This window comes from Saimiri boliviensis, chromosome 11 (assembly GCF_048565385.1).
Source record: "Saimiri boliviensis isolate mSaiBol1 chromosome 11, mSaiBol1.pri, whole genome shotgun sequence".
NCBI lineage: Eukaryota > Metazoa > Chordata > Mammalia > Primates > Cebidae > Saimiri > Saimiri boliviensis.
The window spans coordinates 20,620,926-20,636,968 of NC_133459.1; the positions used below are offsets into that span (position 1 = coordinate 20,620,926).

A 16,043-nucleotide genomic window follows, 5' to 3' on the forward strand; every position below is an offset into this window, starting at 1 on the left:
AGTCAAGCCTTTGAAGTCATCAAAGCTGACTCTCAGCCCTGAGCAGGAATCCCCTGAGCAGTCTCTGGTTGCAGCCTCCCAGGGATGGGGAACTCACTTCTTCTCTTCTCTTCTCTTCTCTTTTTAATTTTCTTTTCTTTTTTTGAGATGGAGTCTCACTCTGTCACCCAGGCTGGAGTACAGCCTACTCACTGCAACCTCCACCCGCAGGTTCAAGCAGTTCTCCTGCCTCAGCCTCCCAAGTAGCTGGGACTACAGGCGTGCACTGCCACGCTTGGGAGTTGGGTCTCACCACCACACAGGGAGGGAAGGGGGATACGTGAAGGCATAGAGACACACATGCAGGACGCCTTTCTTGATGATGGAGGGAGACAGCGTGACGGTGACATGAGCCAAGGAGAGCCCAGGGCTGCCAGCAAACACTAGAAGTTGAGAGGCAGGGACCACATTCTCCCTCTGAGGCTCCCAGAAGGGACCAATCCTGCTAACACCTTGATTTCAGACTGCCACCCTCCTGAGCTATGAGACAGTCCATTTCTGTTGCTTTAAGCCACCTCGTTTGTAGACATTTGCTCCGGCAGCCCCAGGATACTAGAAGGGGAGAGAGTCAACATTAGGCAGTATGTGTGTTCAGCAGTTTCCAATGTGGGAAACTGAGGCTCGGTCCCTCAAGGGTGCTCAGGGAGACGGTGGGAATGTGCCTCAGAGTTAGCCCAGCTCAGGGGAAGGAGCTGGGGTCTTTTTCACCAGCTTCCATCTGTCCTTACCTGAAGAGTGCTCCTGGGGAACACCCGTCCCTGACGCTTCTGGCCCGACCCATGTGTGGACAGGGCAGGCTCAGGCCTCCAGAAAAGTCCCCAGGTGAGAATTGCAGGTTGCAGCTGCTGCCAGTTGGAAGTGTTGGGAATCAGGGTGCGCAGGAAGAGGGTGCTGAGGGGATGTGGGTGGACACCCACAGTGTCTGTCAGGTCTTTACTGAGGACCTACTGTGTGGCCCAGATGCCACTCTGAACACGTGGAATGCAGCTCCCCAGCTGACACTCAGAGAGGGAGACAGATGGTGTCCTAGCAAGCCCTGAGCGGCATATAATGCCCAACAGAGCAGGCAGGGAACACACAGCGGGTCCCTGGGGGACACGGGGATGGTATGCATTCCGTCCGGATGGCCAGAACAGGCTTCTCTGAGGAAGTGGCTTCTGAGACTGAAACCTGCATGTTGAGAAAATGAAAAATTCAGACCTCTGGTGGAACAGCGTTCCAGGCTAGGGAACAGCCAGTGTGGAGGCCCTGAGGGCATGGATGGCTACTGGGAAGATGAGAGGAGCAAGCGGACCCGGCGTGGGCATGCCGTGGAGGAGGCTGGCAGGAGCTGGCCCCACTTCCCCCATGCCAGGCTTCTGTCCTTGGCACTGCTCTCCAGCCACCCAGAGCAGTAACTCCACTTCTTGGTCTGAGGGAAGCCTTTCGAAGCCCTGGGCACAGGATTCACAGGGGGAAGGGCCTGGACATCCCCATCCCCACCCCTCACAAGCCTCTGACCTTGGACAAGGCGTTAGCACCGAACCTCACTTTCTCACGCTGGAAGATGGCCATCCTAACTGCATGCACTTCTTGAGACTGGTGTGAAACATAAAGGACCCCTTTTCCCAGGGTGTCCCTAAAGGGAGTGGGGGGGTCCCTAAAGGGAAGTGCAAGGCCCTCTGTTCTTATATTTCCACTGTTCACTCCTGCGAGAAGCTGGACAACGGTCAAGAAGTGCTTTTCCGGGAGAAGGAGAGTCACTGAAATGACACCAAGACATCTTTATACATCTTTAATTCACCAGTTTATAAAACACACAAACAGAATGAACAAAACCCTAGAAGAGAAAAAAATGAATGAGAAGGTGGGGACTGCCCCCCACTCCCAGCCTTCTGTATGCATTTACCCTTTAGGTAATTCTCACAGCAAGACTGGGGGCTGGGGCTAGATTGTTTTAAATTTCAATTTTTTGGTTACAAAATTAGTACCTGCTTATTGGCTTAAAAATTTTCAAATCGTTTAGGGGTGTATAGAGTCGGAAATGAAAACCACCCACCCATGCCCCTTCCACCACCCTTCTACCACCTGTTTGAGGAGTTTCCTTCCAAGCTTTTGCATGTATATTGAACCTATAAATAAAGGGGGTTGCTTTTGTTTTTAACAAACATGCCCTTTTAACTTAATATACCCTAGATGGCTGCCCTTATCAGTGATCACAAGGTAGATATGATAGCCTCATGCTATTGACTGAAATAGCTGCGAGAGGTCAAGGCTTTTGCTCAAGGTCACACACAGGTGAGTGGCAGAGCTGGGCCTGGGACCGGTCTGTGTGAATCTGGGCCAGCAGGCCTCTGTGCTGTGCAGAAGCAATGCCATCGGCCATTCTTAGCGTCTCAGCACCACCTGGTAAGAGGAGCTTGTTTCTGGAGCCGGACAGCTGAGAGAGGCAGAAGATAGGGAGGAAAGCGGGTGATTCTGGGGCTAGGAACTTTGTTCCAGGACTAGGGGTCCAGCCAGGGGAGACACAGCCCGCTGTAGGTCCGGGTGGGTGGTGCAAAGGGGCAGGGAGGAAGGGGGCTGGGTGCTGGGGCCTCTTAAGTGGCTCCTGTTATCTCTCCCAGGCTTCCCCCAGGTAGGCTCACCTTCTTTTTTTGAGACAGGGTCTCGCCTGTCACCCAGGCTGGAGTGTGTGATGCAATCATAGCTCACTGCAGCCTCGAATTCCTGGGCTCCAATGATCCTCTGTTCTCGGCCTCCCAAAGTACTGAGGTAGATTGCAGGTGTGAGCCACTATCCCTGGCCACTCACCTTCCTGCTACCATCTTTGCCCCTTGTCTGTCTGAGCCAGCCTGAACTCTGAGCCCCCTCCAGTGGGGCTGGCTGACCTGCAGCCTCTCTCCCATCCTGTCCATGGCTCAGCCCCCACGTGGGCAAAATAGTCAGCATTGCCTGCCTCCCACCCCATATAGGCCCAGAGGCATTAGTCTTCCCTCTCTTTAAGGGATGCTGGGATCCCCTGAAGCACCCAGCGGGTGGTCATTCAACTTTTGCTTGGGTGACTTCAGAGATGGGTAGCTCGTTACCTTCCAAGGAAGCTGGTTCCATCTTGAATGGCTATAATGGGTGGTGGGGAACAAGCCTGGGCCCTGAGAGGGAGCCAGGTTGGGGGAGATTGGAGGAGCTGATTGATGCATGTAAGTCTGCTCCAGTTGTGTGTGAGGGAAGGGAGTCGGTGAGCCTCAGTTTCCCGCTCTGGCTTCCTTTGGATCAGTGTTGACCGAACTGCAGATCATCTACCATGAATGAGTCATGATATTAATTGAGTGGGTTGTGACCAGCATTTTTAAAAAGGAATAGAACAGAATAAGATAGACAATATCAGCGTGCATTTCAGTAATTTAGGGGTAACTCTTTCTGGAGACGTCTGTGGTCGGTGTGGGGGCCGCATCCTGGTACGGTGGGCACAGAGGTGTCTTACGGGACTGGTGGGGGCAGGGGCCTCCAGCAGCACGGAGGGTGGCCTAGAGGGGCCTCTTCCTGCCCGCCCCTCACCCGAGTCCAAACAGGGGCCCCAGGGGCGGTGGGAACAGGGAGACCCTCTCAGCTCTCCCTGTGCATCTCGCGGGCTTGGAGTAGTCCCATAAATCGTCTGCCCGGAGTCAGGGGCATAGAACTCCCTGATTTATGCCCCGCCGGGCCCGCCCCCTCTGCCTCCCTCTCTGGCTTTGTGGGGCCAAGGCCTGGCAGGCTGCTGGCTCCAGACGGCCCCTGCGGTTGCCGTGGCGACAGGTTCAGGCTGGGCCATTATCCCATCTCCCTCACCGCTTCCCGCCCTCAGGCACCCCTCCCTCCCTCGCTCGAGTCAGGGCTGGCATTTGAACAGCACCAAGGGCTTCTTCTCCATCAGCCCAGCTCCTCTGCAGGACCGCCCCTACCACCCCTTGGCCACCATCCAAGTCTAGCGAGGCCCATGCATCTGTGTCACAGCGAAGTGCAGACTTGGAACTCGCTAAGGCAAGGCAGGACCGGGTGCTGAGCGAGTGCCTGGCCAGCATGCGATCCCGCTCCTCCACTTCCGGGCTGGCCATCACAGTTCCAGCCTCATGAGCTCACTGTGAAGAACCCGTGAGGGTCTATGGTGAAAGGGCTCGTCCCTCAGACCCCTGCAGATCTCCATCGCCTCATCTGAAAAGTGGGTGTAATGACATTGACATTCACGGCTGTCTCCCAGGGCCTGCAGCAGTGTGGGACACACAGTAGGTGCTCAGCGGATGTGAGTGGATGAATGAATCCCATAGATTACTGTGAAGTTTCTTCAGTGAGAGCATAAGCACAGTGAGTTGAAGATAGCCATTGGTCCTTTGGCAAGCTTCTTATGGAGATGGTGGCTGTCAGGTGCCAGCACGGGCCCTGTGCCAGGTACCGTGTATAGCATGGTCTCATGTGCTCTTCTCAATAACCCTACAATGTAGCCAGCTATCATTACTTTTTTTTGAGGGCAGGGTCTCACTGTCACTCAGACTGGAGTGCAGTGGCCTGATCATGGCTCACTGCAGTCTCATCCTCCCAGACTCAAGTGATCCTCCTGCCTAGGCCTCCCGAGGAGCTGAAACTACAGGCATGCACCATCACACCTGGTAACTTTTACATTTTTTACAGAGACAGGGTCTTCCTATCTTGCCCAGGCTAGTCTTGAACTCCTAAACTCAGGGGATCCACCTACCTCAGCCTCCCAAAGTGCTGGGATCACAGGCATGAGCTGCCACCTCCAGCCCCATTACTACTTTTACACAGATAAAGAAAGGGTTCACTGCCCCTTCCCCTGGGATCTGGACCCACATTATGCTTGTCTGTAGCCAAGAGAACGCAGCAGGAGTGACATTGCCACCCTCCAAGGCTAGGGCAGAAGGATCCTGCTGCTTCTGTGTTCGTCTCTAGGAGCCCCCAGCCACCATGTAAGAAACTGATGACCCTGGGGACTCCATGCTGGAGGGCCCTGACCCGAAGGAAGAGAGAGAGGGAGATACCCAGCCAGATCCCAGCTTATCCAGGCCTTTGGAATCATCCTACCCTAGGCAGAGACGAGTAGTCTCCACTGAGCCCCATCCAAATTACAGATGCATGAACACAAAAACATCACTCATTGTTCTCATCAACTTGGGACTGATTTGTTCTGCAGCATGGATTTGCTAGAACAGAATTAAAACCCTGAGCTCCATACCTGGCACATAATAAGTGCTCAGCGAAGTAGTGAGTAATAGTAATAGTAGTAGCAGTTGTTGTTGTTACTGCTACTGGGAAGCAAATAGCCTAGTAATTCAGAATCGAGGCTCTGGAGTTCGGCCACCTGGGTCTCAATCCCAGTCACTAATTCTGCAACCCCGGACAAGTTACTTTCCCTCTGTAGGCCTCAGTTTCTTCATCTGTGTAAAATGAGGCTGGAGGTGGCAGCACATGCCTGTGATCCCAAGCCCTTTGGGAGGCTGAGGTGAGCGGATCCCCTGAGTTTAGGAGTTCAAGACCAGCCTGGGCAAGTTAAGGAGATCTTGTCTCTACAAAAATTAAAAAGTTAGCCAGGCGTGATGGTGCGTTCCTGTAGTTTCAGCTCCTCGGGAGGCCGAGGCAGGAGGATCACTTGAGCCTTGGAGGATGAGGCTGTAGTGAGCCATGATCATGCCACTGCACTCCAGCCTGAGTGACAGAGTGAAACCCTGTCTCAAAAAACAAAACAAACAAACAAAAAAAAACAGTAATGTTAGCTGGCAGCTGGCTACATTGTAGGGTTATTGAGAAGAGCACATGAGACCATGCTACACCTATACACGGTGCCCGGCGGCACAGGACCCATGTGGGCACCTGACAGCCACCACCCTCAGCAAGGGTGTCAGCACCATCTTCAGTTGAAGGTTGAAAGGGTTTGCTCTCATTTTATAAGACCCTGAAGGAGTCAGAGTTGGGAAGAACAAAGTGATCGTGTGCAACCCTCTGTCACACAGATGGGATTGGGTTGCTGGTAGAGGCTTTGAATTATGATATTTTTATCTTTATAAAGAGCTCTGGGTGGCCCATTTGAAAGGCAAATAAATAATAATGATGACAATGGAGAAGGAAGGGGAGGAGGGGGAGGAGAAGAATTTGCCTGGTGGAGCTCCCCTACATCACCACCTCTAGAACAGCCCAAGGGACTGATTGGTTCCTCACTGACTGCTAAATTCTGCTCACTCTCGGGGCCGCGGGGTAGAGGAGCTTCTCGGTTTCTTTGAGTTGATCCGTTCCTGCCTGTCGGACACGGTCAGGATCTTCCAGATCAGCTGGCCCAACCTCTCATTGTACATATAAGGACCAAAGAGGGATAGTGACGTGCCCAAGGTCACACAGTAGGTCAGGATTAGAGCTGGGACCAGAGTCAGAGCCCTGCTTCCCTCCCAGGTTGGATCTGTCATGCTGCTGCCGGCCTCAGAAGCAGCACGGTTGGGCAGGGGCTCTGCTTACAAAGCTTGCCCTCCACAGACGTTCTTGCATTAAAAATTCTCATTGTGGGAGTCTCTGCTATTATTCATTTCTTTAAAAACGGATTGCTAGCAGCTGACAAGGCGGCTGCTCATATCCAACACTGGCTGGAACAGGACAGGGGTGGTTTTTCCATCCCCCGTCACAGATGGGGAAACAGAGGTCCCCCATCAGGCAAACAAGCCTGTATTTGCTCATCTCAAAAGGCCCCCGTGGCCTCTCCTTACAAAACAACGAGCGACTGCCATCTACCTGGTACACTTGGGAGGACCCTAAGACCGCTATAAGCTCCCCTGCTCAGCCACCGTCTCCCCGGTCACCTCGCCTTGCCCAAGAATCCCCCTTCGGCATTGCCTGCTTTCGAGTGAGAATGGCGTTAATGGAAACCTCCCAGTGGCCATGCTGTCCCGCTGACAGTAGGGTGTAGCATGGAAAAAATACAGAAGTTGACGTCGCTTAATCTTGCTCTGCCACACGTTACCTGTGTGACCTTGAGCCCACCATGTTACACCTCTGAGCCTCAGTTTCTTTGCCTATAAAATGGGGCTCATAATTGGGCCTATGCTGCCCTGTGAGGGTAAAAAGTGGTGCTCTTGTTGTTTATTGCTACATAACAAACCACTCTGCAACTCAGCGGCTTCAAAACAACAAGCCTTTGTTTGGCTTATGAATTTGCAATCTGGGCAGGGCGGGCAGAGCCAGCGGATCTTGCTCCGCTCCACGTGGTGGTGTAGGTGGCTGCCAGGGCTCGCTGACGGGGCCTGGGGGATTCCTCTCTGCAGTAGTGACTGGCTTGACTCGTTTCTCCCCACCTGGTTCCCTTGACAGGGCAACTTGGGCTTCCTTACACCATGGCAGCCGGGTTTCAGATGTGAGCATCCCGGGAGAAGGGGAAGTTGCTTTGGGACTGGAAAGCATTACAGCAACACTTTCATTGAAGTCTGTCGGTCAAGCCCAGACTCAGAGAAAAGGGACAGAAGAAATGGCATTTACAATAGCAACAGAACACAGCCATGCCTTGTGTAGAGATGGGGATACATTCTGAGAAACGCAGCCCTAGGCCATTTGGTCGTTGCGTAAACGTCATAGAGCGCATTTACACAAACCTAGATGGCAGAGCCTACCTCACGCCTGGTCTCTGTTGCTTAGCCCACTGCTCCCAGGCTACAAACCTGTGTCGCGTGTTATTGTACAGAATACTGCAGGCAGTCGTAACACAAGGGTACGTATCTGTTATCTAAGCATGGAGAAGGTAATGAGCTGTACTGCTGGGGCATCACTGGGTGACAGGAATTTTTCAGCACCATTACAACCTTTTTTGCCTGTTATTTAGTTTTTGTTTCATAATCATAAACTTAACTCTGCAATGCAGCTGGGCGTGGAAGGAAACAAGGAAAACAGAATCCAAAGGGGACTGAGCGAGAGCACAGAGATTCTAGGACACTGCAGACAAATGGCATGGAGGGGTGCTCTCCTGAGCTACGGAAGGGGTGGTCGGGTGGTGAAGATAAACACGAGGCAAACTTACCCGAGTTGTCCACAGTCAGCAGTGGTGACCTTTCTGCCGGTCTTGCCATTCCTGGACCCAAAGCGCCCCGTGGCCTCCACTACATTCATGCCTCTTTCACCTTGCCAGAGGCCACCTGCCTGCCATCCAACCTCTCAGTCCTGGCTGTGCAGATGAAAAACTGGGAATCCTTTGTGTTGGGTCCAGCATTTGCCGTGGACAAGATGCCAGGACCTGTATGCTTCAGGACAGGTGTCCCCAAACTACGGCCCTCGGGCCGCATGCGGCCCCCTGAGGCCATTTATCCCGCCCCCCGCCGCACTTCAGGAAGGGGCACCTCTTTCATTGGTGGTCAGTGAGAGGAGCACAGTATGTGGCGGCCCTCCAACGGTCTGAGAGACAATGAACTGGCCCCCTGTGTAAAAAGTTTGGGGACGCCTGCTTTAGGATGAAGTTCTCATCATCAAATTTCTCCCCATGGATGCACTTGCCACCAGTGCTATTATGGCATGTGAAGTCACCACCCTGACACATATACCCCGGAATAATTCTGTGAAAGCAGGAACCCTTATAACCAAATCCTGTCTCTCCAGTGCTCAGAGCATGAACGTTTTTGGCTGTCTTTGGAAACTTGTCTGCGAACACCTTGAAGGAGAAGGGGGCTAAGGGCTCGCCATCAATGATCATGTCAGAGAACATGATGGGTTGGCTGTGGCCGATGGTATGGGGCTCCCGGTGGTGGCGTTGGCAAAGCGGCTGCACCATTATAATCTTACGGGACCACTGTCATATATGTAACCCAGTGCTGATCAAAACATCGTCATGTAACATGTGACTATGGTTATCTACATAACTGTTTACTGATGTCTGCTTTCCCCACCCATTTAGATCGTCTTGTTCATTGCTGTATCTCCCGAGCCTAGCACAGTGCCTGCAAGGCAGAGGCCTTCAATAGACATGATTCATTCAATGTATAGCTGGATGAATGAACTGAGACCTCTCCCCTGAAACGACAACCCTGGGTCTCCTTAGCTCAGGTGAGGGCGGAGGCAGAGAGGTTATGAAAGGCCCACTGGCTCCAGCAGCTGAGGCCTGATTTTGGACCCCAACTCTGGCCCCAGCGTGCTGGGTGACCTTGGGCGAGTCACAGTCTTCTCTGTGGGTGTCAGTGAAAGCTAATAAAACGAGACCCTGGCTTTTCAACTTGTGTCATCCAAAACTCTGTGTATGACTTGCTTTAATTAAGATAAGAGCACAGGGAAATGTTTGGACTCGCTGTTCACTCTTTGATGTTCAGCCTTTCGCGTTGTTGTTTTGATGTCCAGGGTCTTGGAGCACTGGACTTGGGTTCTTGGCCCTGGCTGGCGGGCTGCCTGCCTTCTGCTGTTTGCCTTGTTAAAAGCACTTATGATCTAATAAAGTGAGATTGATGTGGCCTCTCCGGGGATGAAACACTCCATTCCCCGTATTCACTGCGCTTCCCAGCTGCACTCACGGCTGGCGTGTACTGTGTAGCAGTCGAGCACTAAGCCCTGGGCTGAGGTTCATTTCATTCTACTAGGTGGATGCTGTTATCGTCCCCATTCTACACATTGTGGAAACTGAGGCACTGAGAGGCTACGGGACTTATCTAAGATCACAGTAAGTAAGCAGGTAAGTAAAGGTATCAGGATTCAGGTCCAGAGTGCTTCATGGTCTCTCAGGGGCTGGCTGGTGGCCCTAGCTTGGATGGGAGGCACACAGGGAACCTGAGTGAGAGCTCATAGGATGGGAAGCAAGTGAACCTCCATCTCTTTTTTCCTTTTTTTTGAGACGGAGTCTCGCTCTGTTGCTAGGCTGGAGTGCAATGGCACGACCTTTGCTCACTGCAACCTCCGCCTCCTGGGTTCAAGTGATTCTCCTGCCTCAGCCTCCTGATTAGCTGGGATTACAGCCATCTGCCACCATATTCAGCTAATTTTTTGTAGTTTTAGTAGACATGAAATCTTGCCATGTTAGCCAGGCTGGTCTCGAACTCCTGACCTCAAACAATCCACCCGCCTCAGCCTCCCAAAGTGCTGGGATTATAGGAGTGAGCCACGGCACCCGGCTGAGCCTCTGTCTCTGAGTTTGTTCAGTGACAATGTCAGGCCTTGGAGAAAGAGAACAGGCCTATGAGGTGTCGCCGCTATGAATTCCTATTTTATAGTTGGGAAAACTGAGGCTCAGAGAGGTTGCCCAAAGGGGATTCGAAAGAATAACGGCTGGGAAGAGGAAAGTGCCAGGCTCATTGTCCAAGGTTAAGTTGGGTCAGAATGTTATGACGGTGCCAGTCTGGTGTGCGGGATGTTGACTGAACAGACCTTGGCATCTTACTGCCCAAGAAATAGTGGGGATGGGAAGTGACTGGGCCTCCCTGGGGGCAGCCCGTTCTCTGCAGAATGGTCCTCAGGAAGATGAAATCATGTAGGAAAACACCCCACATCCCTGGTTCCCACAGTCACAGAAGGGGGTAGAATGGGGTCAGCAAAGGAAGTTGGCGCCCTTTCCTGGTGCTCGGCTGTAGCCGTGGGTGCCCCCAGGAGCACAAATAGCCCAGCAATGTCCTTTGCTGTGAGTCTGTTGCAACATCAGAAATTCCACCACTAACAGCTTCCAGAGAAAGCTCAACCTTGTTGACAGGAAAGGAAAGTCACGCGTGTGGTCACCCGCGCAGCAGCCTAGGAGGTTCGGTTTCCTTATCTCGAAAATGGAACAAAACACCAACCCCCCCGGGTTGTGAAAACTCCCAACACAGTTCCAGAGGGCAGAGGAGGTGTGCTCTTCCTGAAAGCAGACCTGGAGTCTCTGGGCCTGCTGGAGAGTGCAGAGGATGACCACTCACTGGAACTCCGCTGTGCGCCAGCCTTGCCAGCCTGTAGGTACCCACGTCACACTTATGTTAATATCCAGATGAAGAAGCTTCTTAGACGTCATCCGCTCCAAACACCCCTCCCCAGCCCCAGCCGGAAGGCCAGTTACTCCCAGCATCCTCCACGGTGGTACCCAACCCACGGCCAGGAGTTTTCTTCAAGTCTTGGTGAGATGCCTTGTGACTGCATCAGCCACAGGCGCTCCTGCAAAAATGCTGCACCACATGTGGCCAACCTCCACCCTGGTCACCCTGAGCTTCCAGCTGCCACGTTTGCCATGTTGTCATGGAGGTGGTCAAGGAGTGGGCTTAGCGCAACTCCAGCTTGCTGACTGTCACCTGGGCCCTAAGGCAGCCCTTCCAGGGCCCTGGGTCTTAACATAGTCTCCATGACAACGGCTCGGGCACATCTTTCCCTGTCCCTTTCTCATCACAACTCAAAACCAAGGTGGGGTGGAGGACATACCTGATCACCCTTATCTTCCCTGTTCTCAACCTCAAGTGAGATCCACCAGAGAGGAGCCAGCAGGACCACCACCAGCTGGACTCCGAATCCCAGCATGGGTTCAGCCAGCCCAGCCTGCTACAGAGAGAATGAGAGTCCCACCGCAGCCCCTCCAACTGGAGTGTGGGCATGAGCCCCAGCGGAGTCAGGTCCTCGGTGCTGGCTGGGAAAGCCTTTCCCTGGCTGGGCCCCTGCTTCCCCATCTGTGAGTTAGATACTTCCCAAGCCCCCTCCAGCTCAGACATTCTGAGCCCATGTGTCTTCTCTGCACCGAAGGCAGCCAGCAGCAACCAGCCCCTCTTCCCCCCGGGCCGCACTGCAGCAGCTGAGCCCCTTATCACACGCAGCCATCTTTGCTGTTTGCATGGTGCTCACTTTCCCTGGCTAAGAAAACATGTTCACAAAATCAGATTTCTCTGGAAAGCCGGCAGGTTAAAAGGAAAGGAAATGCTGAATGCTGTGGAGTGGGGATCTGCAGGCGGAGACTGACCTCTGGGACTGCCCCCACACTTCTGGGTCCCCTTCGTTAGAGGAAGCAGAGCCTGATGCCCCTGAGTAGTCCTCCCTCGGGTCGATGCCAGCATCCGCAGGCAGCTGAGGCCTGGAGAGGTTTAGAGCCTTCTCAGAGTCACACAGAACATGATCATCTGTCATCATCCAGAACTTTCTGTGGCTCCCCGCTGCTGGCAGGGCAAACCTACACGCATCCTGGTGCCGAAGGCCCTCCCCCTCTTCCCTTTTGTGGCCCTTCAGCTCTAGACACCCCAACGCCTCCCCAGCCCAAACAGCTTGTCTTTGCCTCAAGTGTCTTTCCCCCAACCCATTTCTGTCTGTTTGGCTCTCTCCTACTCCAAGACCCCACTCAGACCTTGCCTCCTCCAGGAAGCCTTCTCTGACTAACCCTGCCTGCATGATCCTCTCTGAGGAGTTCTGGCCACACTGGGAGGTGCCTGGTCACTTCTTATCTCCCACCCTCTCACCGCAGCTGTCTTCTGGGTCAGAGCCTGGTTCCCACTTCTTGGAGCTGGCCTGGCCTGCTCAGGGCTGTCGTCGGCCACCAAGGAGAGAAGGAAAGGATTTCCTTGGGACGAAGTGATACCAACGGCGGCAGAAGGCGGCCTGAGAGCCTCCCCTTGGGACCTTTCTTAAAAGTGACTTTTCTTGGCCGGGCGCGGTGGCTCAAGCCTGTAATCCCAGCAGTTTGGGAGGCCGAGGTGGGTGGATCACGAGGTCAGGAGATCAAGACCATCCTGGTCAACATGGTGAAACCCCGCCTCTACTAAAAATACAAAAAATTAGCTGGGCATGGTGGCGCGTGCCTGTAATCCCAGCTACTCAGGAGGCTGAGGCAGGAGAATTGCCTGAACCCAGGAGGCGGAGGTTGCGGTGAGCCGAGATCGCGCCATTGCACTCCAGCCTGGGTAACAAGAGCAAAACTCCGTCTCAAAAAAAAAAAAAAAAAAAAAAAAAAAAGTGACTTTTCCTGGTCTTAAATACGGATATAGCATGAGTGTGGCACACAGCAGCTCTGCAGGTGTTCACAAGATGAGACAGGCCTACCTGAGCTCACACGGAGAGCCATCCGTGATGAACATCCAAGCTACAGAACGAAACGCACATGTGGTCCCATTCGTTTTTAATCAAACAAACAAAGCAAAACACCTGTGACAGCTCACGTGCACCCAGCCTGGGTCTGAGCACTCTGTGTGCATGGACTCGTGCGACCTCCTAATGATCCTCCTAATGACCCTGAACGCTAATGACCCCATGTTACCGATGAGCAGACTGAGGATAAGGGTAGGATTCAAGTCCAGGCCACAGGCAGGCTCGGGCGCCAGTGCTCTCAAGCCTCCCCTGTGCTGCCTGCTGCGTGCTCGGTGCTATTCGACGGTTCCGTACAGTACATAACCAAAGAGACAGAAGAGCCGGCAGGAAGGTGGCCCTGGGTCTTGCAGGAAGCCAGGTTTGGAGAGAGAAAAATAGGAGGAGACTTTCTTTCCTTTTTTTTTTTTTTTTAATTTATTTTATTGCATTTTAGATTTGGGGGTACATGTGAAGAACATGCAAGATTGTTGCATAGGTACACACGTGGCAGTGTGATTTGCTGCCTTCCCCCCCATCACCTATATCTGGCATTTCTCCCCATGCTCTCTCTCCCCAGCTCCTCATCCCACCCTGTCCCTCCCCTATTTCCCCCCCGACAGACCCCAGTGTGTGATGCTCCCAGGAGGAGATTTTCACTTCCTCTTCTTACATTCTGTATTGATTGGTTATCACAAATAATATAATCTATTTGAAAAATAGAAAAAGCGCTGGGCGCGGTGGCTCAAGCCTGTAATCCCAGCACTTTAGGAGGCCAAGGCGGGTGGATCACGAGGTCAAGAGATCGAGACCATCCTGGTCAACATGGTGAAACCCCGTCTCTACTAAAAATACAAAAAGTTAGCTGGGCATGGTGGCGCGTGCCTGTAATCCCAGCTACTCAGGAGGCTGAGGCAGGAGAACTGCCTGAACCCAGGAGGCGGAGGTTGCGGTGAGCCGAGATCGTGCCATTGCACTCCAACCTGGGTAACAAGAGCGAAACTCCGTCTCAGAAAAAAGAAAAACAGAAAAAGCAGCACATGATCATTGTAGAAAACTCAAGAGAGGAGAAAGCCTTCAGAAAGAAACTAGAGTCAGCCTGGGTTCTGGGAGCAGGCAGGGCAGCATACTCAAGGCCAGAGGATTCTAGAAGAATCACCATGAAAGTGGGTGAGTCACTAGGATCACTGCAGCTCCATGGTGGCAGGAGCAAGAGCCGACCGTAGCTTGGTGTAGGAGGCGCTTTACAACCCATCAGCGCTATTTTGCCATGGAAAAATAGCCTCGTGTGGTAGTGAGCTGCCCGTCACTGGAGGAATAGGAGGAGATAGCAGATGCAGCATTAATGCTGAACTGTTTGCTCATGGGTCGCGTGAGTTAGTCTGTTTCCCAGTCCTCCACCTTTAACTCAAGCTAGACAGAAATGGGATGTACCTGCAAGGATGAAGCCCCATGCCTGACTGGTTAAACGATAACAAATAATGTTTGTTTTTGTTTGTTTGCAGAAAGTGATTTATTTAAAGAGAGAGAAAGGAGAAGGAGAGAGAAAGAAGCAGCTAACTCTCACCCTGAGTGAGGAAATCCAGAAAGATGGAATCCAGGGGAGGAAAGCAGCGTCCACACTGCATGGAAGGGAATAGAGAGAGATGGAGTTTAGGAGGGGAAGACAGGCTCCCACGAGAGAGTGTGGAAGGGGACCCCAGAGGGAGATCCAGGAGAGAGAAAGATGGCTTCCACGAAGGGAGTGTTCGGGGAAGGGGACCCAAACATGGAGTCCGAACAATAACAAATAATTTAAACACAGGATTCAGAGACTTGCACAGACACAGCAGCTCAAAGTGCCCCTCAACACAGGTGGCTTCATGGGATTTCAGAGCCTCCCAACATCACTGGCAGAAACACTTTGCAGAGGAGAAAGATAGAACGCTTAAAGAGGTCTAGGCTTGCCCAAGGTCACCCAACTGGCCCAGAGTTCCTGGCTCTGCTCAGCCAGGGCATTTCTCACGGCGATCGCTCGTTCCTTCCAGGGTCTAGCATCCAGTCCGTGCTCAGGTCCTTCATGGAACGGAGTCAGAGACCCTTGTTCTAGTCTGGCTCTGGCCGAATGTGCCGAGAGAGTCTCCGTCCATTTTGTGCTGGGTTTGATATTTCTGGGCTCCCTTCTAGGCCTCATCTGTCTGCCACCCACCCCTGTTGCTTAGTTTTCTTAGCTTGTCCACTGATGCCAGACCTCAAGGAGTCTTCACATGGATGGGGGAAGCATTAGGGCATCACACGCCCTGATGCTTGTACCTTTCTTTTGTTCTGCACAGATTTATAGGTGTGAGTTCCTGAACTCTCATTCACTGTCCACAGCCCAACACAAGGCTTAAAAACAACAGATACGATGAGAGAGATCTTGCCTGTAGATGAAAGCAAGAAGGAAGCCGGCCTCCCCCGGCCCTGGCCTGTCACAGACCCACTGCACACTGTGGTCAAGTCAAAGTCAGGGCTGGACGTCTGGAGAAGTCCAGAAGGCTCCTGCCCACCCGGAGGCAAAAGGAAACAGAGAGCCCTGTTTCTGGGGGCGAGGGACTGGCATGCTAGGAAAGGGGCCTTGGCAGAGCCTAACGTAAGGAAAGGTGATGCCAAATGGCCCCGGGCCCCTCCAGCACTGCCGTGGGGACTCTGCCTTCCTTGCTCACTGTGCTCCGGCCACTCAGGCTTCCTTCTGTTCCTTAAAACTCAGCAAGCTCATCTCCCTCCACCCAGGGCCTCTGCGTACACTGCCCACGCCGCCGGAACGCTCTCCTCCGCAGCCCTGGAAAGACCTTTCCAACCTTCAGGTTTCGGATTGAATGACACCTCCTCCAGGAGCCTCCGACTGGTAACCCAGTCCACTCCTGTCTTCCTAATGTACTTGGCACGCTTTATAATCATGCGTTGTAGGGATTATAGATGACGTAATGAATTAACATTTTCATGATATCAATGAGATTGTTGATGACATTATAATTATGATCACTTATAGCTTATTGAAAGATTTAATG

The 16,043-nt window shown here is 52.8% G+C and overlaps 1 pseudogene; it reads right to left on the reverse strand.

Moving 5' to 3' along the window:
• Positions 1–5,260: 5,260 nt before the first annotated feature.
• LOC101035606 (peptidyl-prolyl cis-trans isomerase A pseudogene) lies at positions 5,261–8,803 on the reverse strand (annotated as a pseudogene).
• Positions 8,804–16,043: the final 7,240 nt, after the last annotated feature.